This window comes from Lutra lutra, chromosome 4, assembly GCF_902655055.1.
Source record: "Lutra lutra chromosome 4, mLutLut1.2, whole genome shotgun sequence".
NCBI lineage: Eukaryota > Metazoa > Chordata > Mammalia > Carnivora > Mustelidae > Lutra > Lutra lutra.
In genome coordinates, this window is record NC_062281.1 from 153502070 (window position 1) to 153509766 (window position 7697).

A 7697-nucleotide genomic window follows, 5' to 3' on the forward strand; every position below is an offset into this window, starting at 1 on the left:
CACTCTTAGGGTTCCAGAGGAAGAGAGCGTACTGAAAACATTCAAAGAAGTCATAGCAGAGGGGCACCTGGGTAGCTCAGTCAGTTAAGCACCTGCCTTTGGCTCAGGCCATGATCCTAGGGACCCAGGATCAAGCCCCAAGCGGGGTCCCTGGTCTGTAGGGAGTCTGTTTCTCTCTCTCTCTGCCTTTCTCTCCCTCTGGTTATGCTCTCTCTCTCTCTCTCTCTCCCAAATAAATAAAATCTTTAAAAAAAAGTAATAGCTGAAAATGTCCCAAATTTAGTGAAAGACATAAACATACAGATCTAGGGAGCTGAGAAAACCACAAACAGGTTAAACCCAAAGAAGTCCATGCCAAAATGCATCAGGATTAAACTCCCCAAAACTAAAAACGATGAAAAAAATCTTCAAAGCAACCAGAGAGCATTACATATCAGAGAACACCAATTGGAATGAGAGAGGATTTCTCATCTGAAACCAGGGAGGCCAGAGAGAGGTTGCACACATGCTTCCAGTGCTGAAACAAAAAAACCTGTCAACCATGAATTCTAGATCAGGCAAAACTATCCCTCATGAATGAAGGGGAAATAAAGATATTCTAGGACAAAAGAAAAATGCATGCCAACCCAACCATGCCATTCCCCTGTAGAACCCCTCTGCGACTCCTCATGGGTTTTCAGATGATGGGGTGTAGGTAAACCTTATATTTTTTTATAAGACAGATTTCTGGGCCTCCACTTGGCACCTCTGAAGGGGCTGAGGAATCAGACTTTTATCAAGCTCTCCCCGCTTCCACCCTTCCCCGAAGTGATTGGCACATTGCTGGTGGGTAGGCCGCTGGTGGAGATATCCCTGTCTACAGTGTGATTGCTGTGTTTCTTTTACCAGGATCCTCAGCCCACAGGCCTGCCCCTCCTCTCCTGCTCCCTCCATTCCCTTCCCCAACCCCATATTTGAATCCCTCTCAACTTCTCCCACTGCCTCAAATGTGCTGGCCTCCTTTTGACTTGGGGCCTTTGTAAAATGCTTTTCTCTTCCTGTAAACTTCCCCAAGATTAGCCAACTAAACCTCCATCACTTCCCCTGGCTAACATCTAACACTTCAGATGCCAGTTTAGGAGTCCCTCCAGGAAGTCTTCCTGAGACCCTCAAATGTAGGTGGGATCACTCTATTCTAGAGGATCACTCTGTTTATTTGTATGTCTCCACTCTAAAAAAAAATGAGTTTATCTATGTCTGGCTATCTTTTTACCCTTGTTTTCCCAGCATATGGCACAGTGCCTAACATACAGGGGAGGTTCAGAAACATACATGGAGTAAGGGAATGGATGGATGGATGTGCAGATGGATGGGTAGATGGGTGGATGGATGGGGGGATGGGTGGATGGATCGATGGGTGGGTGGGGGGATGGATGGGTGGATGGATGGATGTGTGGATGGGTGGGTGGGGGATGGATGGGGGAGGGATGGGTGAGTGGGGGATGGATGGGTGAGGGGGTGGCTGTCTGACAACTCTTTAAGATAGGAATCATTATCCTCATTTACTGGCATGTTAATTCAGACTATTCAGGAATCTAAAGTAATGTTTACAAAGCCCCAGAAAATGGCAGTCAGAATTCAAATCCAGGTCCTCTCAACGGACAGCTTTTCCTACAACACCCCAGAGATTTCTGAGCCATGAATCACTCAGTGAAGCCACATCTCCCTGTTTCTCACTCCCCATTCCCGTTGCCACTTAGGCCCTACCCTAGCGGAAAAGTCCAAAGAAAACAACACAACTCTCCTGATGCCCAGTTAAAATGCACCGCCCAGGGCTTTGGGGTCAACTAGACTGGAATTTGAAACCTACTCAGTCTCTCACCAGTGGTGTGAGTGTGGGCAGATGACCTCACCATGCTCAGCATCAGTCTTAACACTCAATCCGTAAGATTAGCATAGGGAATAAAATGGGTAATGTACATAGTGAGGATCACAACACCTGACCCCCAGTAGTTCCCCAGTAAATGCTCCTCCCCATCATCCCTCCCCCACCCCCACCAGTAAGGATAGGGTGGAGGAACTTGAGATAAAGACCAAGTCTGGCTTCCAAGGTCTCTGACTTCTTGCCCCCACCACCACCAAGCCCAGTCTACAGCATTCCTTCCTGGGTCTTCTCACCTCCCCCAACTCCCACCCACTGTACTCTCAAAACAAGCCTAAACTTTCTCCACGGGCCTTGAGTTGCTGCTATAAAGTTCAATGTGTTACCTCCACCTGGGGCATCCACATGGTTACAGAAAATTCAGCTTTAAGCCAAAGGTATGAAGTTCTAACTGTGGAGTTACAGCCAGGGGGAGACTTTTACCCAGGAGGGGTGGGGTCAAGGTGGTAAATGCCTTGTGGAGGCTGTGGAGGCTGCCCCCACCCCTGGGACTTTCCCAGAGCCACTCCTCAGCTTACCTAGTCTCCCCCTAGCCCAGGCTGGTGTTATGGTCTTTGTGAGGTCACCATAGCTCAGGAGTTCCCAGCCAATGAGGTCCCTCCTTTTGCCTATACCGTAGCTAGAAGCTGGGAGGTATCCTTTCAAAGAAGAACCCTTCACCACTACTGAGAAATGACCTTACTCAAACAAAGATCAGGTTTCTTGCCCAGCATTCAAGTCTCCCCATCAAAGCCCCTCACCATATGACCTTATGTATTTGTTTATCTTGGGGTGACTGGTTCTGTGAAACATTGCAGGTTTGGGGTACAGCATACCTGAGAGGGAGGTGTGGGTAGCAGGCTGTGTGCAAAGGGCTTTGGAATCAGGCAGTCCCTGTGAAGGAAACAGGAGACCCACAGAGGGAAAACCCTGGCCCAAGGTCATGACAGTCCCTTATCTCTTCCCTGCTCCACCCTGCCTCCTTGCCCCAGGTACAGATACAGTGAGGAGCTGGGCGGGAATGAGGGCCAGGCCGGAAGACCCAGACCCTGAAACCTCGATTCCAGAAGAAGGCAATAAAGACACTACTACTATGCTGAGTAAGATTACCGATGACTACACTGACAAACGTCGCTGGGCACCATTTAAAAAGCTGTAGTGAAACTAACCACTAAGCTGTATTCCGGGTTACCCAGGTCTGTCTGGAAATCCGCCTCACCTCCCCCCGCAGGTCCCCCCCCCCCAGGCGTCTCAGTGCTCAACAGTGAATTCCCTCCTGCCAAGTCAGATCTCCCTTCTCTAACCCCCTCCCGGTTCTGCCTTCTGGGCCCCTGCCTTGCCTGCTCCTGGCTCTGCCCCCCAGCCCCTCCACCTGCTGCCTCAGGGGCCTGGGCCATCTAGAGCTCCCACCCACTTGCTTCTTCCACATGGCCTACCAAGCAGTATGACCAAATTTTCTTTCTCCACAAAATCCTCATGGGGCAGGAACTCCTGTCTTGTCCCAGTAGCCCCTCCTCGTCCATCAGCTGCAGTGACAAGCCTCTTCCAAGAACCCCCTCTGACTGCTCCCTCCTCTCCCCTGACTTCATGCACTCAATTAACCAAAAGTCCTTCCAATTTTGTCCTGTCCCTCCAACCCCACACCCTCCACTCTGGCTCAGGTCCTCATCCCTGGAAGCCCAGATTTTGGCTAGTCTTCTAAATACTGTCCACGGGGCCAGCTCTCCCCTGGGCTAGCCGCCACCATGGTGCAGCAAGGGAGCCTCCCTGACAACTCATTCCCACACCTTCCATGTCTCCCACTGCCCACAGGGCACGTCCAAGCTCTTTGGTCTGGTGTCAAGGCCCCTCACGGTCTGTTCCTGCCTGCCCGATTCTGCTCCCTTTGGATTTTGTTAATTCATACTGTAACATCATATGCATACAGGAAATTGAATGTATCATGCCAATTCTGGTGAATTCTCACCGAGCGCACCACGTAACCAGTACCCAGACCTAGAAATGGGACATCACCCGGACCCCAGAGACCTATCACTATCCCCCACCAAGGGTATCCACTATCCCGACTTCTAATACCATCGTTTAGATTTGCCTGTTTCTGTACTTCGTTAAGCCGAATTGTACAGCCCACCCTCTTGTTTCTGGCTTCCTTGGTTGAATACTGTTTGTGAGACTTCATATATTTTTTCATGTGGTAGCTGCTCCTTCCAAATGCTGGCCCCCCTCTGATCTCTTTCTGCTTTTTATCTCTTTCCAGAATCTTCAAGTAGTTGTTTTTCGGTTTTCTTTTTAAGTTTTTTCTTTTTTTTTTTTTTTTTAAGTTAAGTAAACTCTACGCCCAATACGGGGCTTGAACTCACGACTCCAAGAGTCATGTGTTCCACCAAGTGAGCCAGCCAGGTGTCCCCAGGAAGCTGTTTTTTATATTCTGTCCAGAGTTTACAGCCATTATCTCTAGGATGGTTGTTTGAAAGGAGCTGCTTTGCCATTACTAGAAGTAGAATCTCGCCTTTTAACTTTTTTTTCTTACTTTTCTTTTCCTTACTCGCTTTAGGATTTCTGAATTGGTCCGCCTTCTCTTACTCTGCTTTTCTCTCTTCTGCTTGGTGAAAGTTACATTTTTCATGTCTATTACTCTAGCCATTTGAACATACACACTTACTGGCAAAGTCTGAAATTAAGTAATAGTGTCATCCACCTCCGGAAAGCCAACCAATAAAAACCGAAAGGACCTTGCAAGAGTTGTAGTCAGCCACCTGCCAAATCTGATGCTATCACCCTTTATTTAGCCCAGTTCTGCTTTCTAAACCCTGCCAATGAGACCCTATTGTTTTATGTGATCCGTGGTTGCTTAGGTTTAACCAATACCTTGGTTAATATCTGACTTTTTTTTTTTTTTTTGAGATCAATTTCAGCTTTACTGACATTTTTTAAACTGAATCTCGGACCCACCACCTGAAGAACCGCCTTCATTGGGACATCCGGGCAGCTCAGTCATTAAGTGTCTGACTCCTGATTGCAGCTCAGGTTGTGATCTCAGGGTTGTGCTGTCAAGCTCCACGTGGGGCTCTGTGCTCAGCGAAGAATTGGCTTGAGATTCTCTCCCTCTGCCCCTCCCTCCACTCACCAGCTTGCTTTCTCTAAAACATAAAGAAATTTTTTTAAAAAATAGCCTTGGGGCGCCTGGGTGGTTCAGTCAGTTAAGCATCTGCCTTCAGCTCAGGTCATGATCCCAGGGTTCTGGGATCAGTCCCACATCAGGCTCCCTCCTCAGTGGGGGATCTGCTTCTCCCTCTGCCTGCCGCCCCCGCCTTGTGCGCGCTCTCTCTCTCTCTCTCCATCGCTCACTCGCTCTCTGAAAATAAATAAATAAAATCTTTTTTAAAAAGAATATCCTTGGTGCGTCTGGGTGGCTCAGTGGGTTAAAGCCTCTGCCTTCGGCTCCGGTCATGATCCCAGTCTCCTGGGATCAAGACCCCATCAGGTTCTCTGCTCAGTGGGGAGCCTGCTTCCCCCTCTCTCTCCCTCTGCCTGCCTCTCTGCCTGCTTGTGATCTCTGTCAAATAAATAAAATCTTTAAAAAAGAAAAAAACAATAGCCTTGGGGTGCCTGGGTAGCTCTGTTGCTGGGCATCTGGCTTCAGCTCGGGTCATTATCTCAGGTTCCTGGTATCCAGCCCTGCACTGGGTTCCCTGCGTTACAGGAAGCCTGCTTCTCCCTCTCCCGCTCCCTGTGCTTGTGGGAGACCTCTCTAGTGGTCTCTCTCTCTCTCTCTCTGTCAAATGGATAAAATCTTTAAAAAAAAAAAAAATAGCCTTTATCATTTCTTTAGTAAGAGTTTGTTAGTGGTGAGTTCTAGTTTTTGTTGGAAAAAAAAAACTTCATTTTATCCTCTTTCTTATTTTTACTGTATGCAGAATTCAGGGTGTCTGTTATTTTATTCGAGTGCAGCAATGGTTATATCAATATTCTACAGCCACCTGGCTCCATCAATGCTTTGAGAAGTCACTTTGCCAGCTTCGGGGTGATCAGCTGCTTCTGAGATCTTTGACTTGAGTTCTGCAGTCTTTCTGTGACATATGTAGTTATACATAACTTTTATTTTATTTTTTCCTAGTTGGGATCCATGGTGATTCCTCACGCTGGAGGTTGGTGCTCAGTCATTTGGAAGTTTTTCCACAAATATAAGAAAATAATTGCCTTTCCCGCTTTCTCTCTCAGTTCCTCTCCTGCTCTGACTACCCACATGCCAGCCCTTCTCCCTATCTTCACCTCTCCCACTTCCCATCTCGTGGCTTTCTGGAGAGATCTTATGTAATTCGCTAATCAGCTGTGTCTATGCTATGTTAAGTCTTCCCATTAACTTTTTTATTTTAGGGGCGCCTGGGTGGCTCAGTGGGTTAAGCCTCTGCCTTCGGCTCAGGTCATGATCTCAGGGTCCTGGAATCGAGCCCCATGTTGGGCTCCCTGCTCAGCAGGGAGCCTGCTTCCCCCCACCCCCGCCTGCCTACTTGTGATCTCTCTCTCTCTCTCTGTCAAATAAATAAATAAATAAACAGATTTAAAAATAAATAAAAATAATTTTTTAATTTTAATTGTATTTTTCATTTCTGGAAGTTCTCTTTTGCCCCCTCTCAAATTCACTTGGTCATTCTGCATAGTCTACTGCTGTTTGTTCATATTTTCAAGGTAGTTTTTATTTCTTTAAACATATTGCTTTATTCCATGTCTGGTTGTTTTGACTTCTAAATACCTCCTGGGTCTGATTCTGCTGTTTGCCTTTCTGTCACTTTTCACTCTTGGAGCCTTGTTTTCTTATGAGTTTTGGGGTTGCAGACTATGAGCTGTTCATTTTCCTTGACTCTTTGCCTGGGAATTCCGTAAGTCCTGGTTGAAGCTATGTTCCTCTTGAAAAGATTTGTTTTTGCTCCTGGTGGTCACCTTGGGGCACCCCCGACTCCTTAAACTAAATTCTACCATTTAGAGTTTTTGGACCACTTAGGGGGTATGAATTTGGACCAAGGACCAGTGTGAGGGACAACCTGTGGTTGATCATTTTCAGAGGAATTTATTTATTTTTTTAAGTAGGTTCCTCACCCAATGTGGGACTTGAACTCATGACCCCAAGACCAAGACTAACGTGCTCTACCAACTGAGTCAGCCAGGCACCGCCAAGGGGATTTTTTTTTAACTCACCAAGTGCCAATATCAAAACCAGCAAGTGGGTTTATTTCTCTTTAACCCTTATAAAGGGTACAGCCTTTGGATTCCATTTTCATGAAGGTATATCCTACTAGAATCCCCACTTTGGAGGGGAGTCCTAGGCTTTGTCCCTTGTCACCTCAATCTGTACAAGCACCAGAGTGGAAGTTCAGGGTCACCAGGGTTTGGCAAAATTCCTCAGGACCAAATTCAGCCTTGACAGTTGCTTACCCCTCAGACAGCTACATGTCATCTTGCAGAATTTCCTATCCCATCAGCTGAGAGATGCCCTTTCAAAGATTATTATATTTTATCCAGCATTTAAGTTGTTTTCCCTGGGAGGCTTATCCAGTGTGTGTAGCTCATTACACTGCTGGAAACTGTGCCCCCATCTCCTCTCCTCCCATCCCCTCTTACACAACTTCTGCTGTAGCAACACAACTCCAGACTCACAGGAATGGTCCTGGCCTCTCTGCCTTTCTCTCATGATGGGCCCTCCACATAGAATCTTCTTTCCCTCCCACTCTGTTGCCCAAAACTGGATTCACCTCTTGGTGGTGAACCAAAATACACAGCCAAGCCCAAGGATAGGAAC

At 47.2% G+C, this 7697-nt stretch overlaps 1 protein-coding gene across 8 annotated transcripts in view; it reads right to left on the bottom strand.

The window, feature by feature from the left end:
• The window catches only part of MROH7 (maestro heat like repeat family member 7), a 51661-nt gene extending 49191 nt beyond the window's left edge, over positions 1–2470 (bottom strand). For 6 of the 8 annotated variants that reach the window (XM_047723912.1, XM_047723910.1, XM_047723914.1 and 3 more), the window contains exon 1: positions 2248–2433. The gene's annotated coding sequence lies outside the window, so the exon portion shown is untranslated. The other 2 variants (XM_047723909.1, XM_047723908.1) reach the window with 2 other exon arrangements.
• Positions 2471–7697: the final 5227 nt, after the last annotated feature.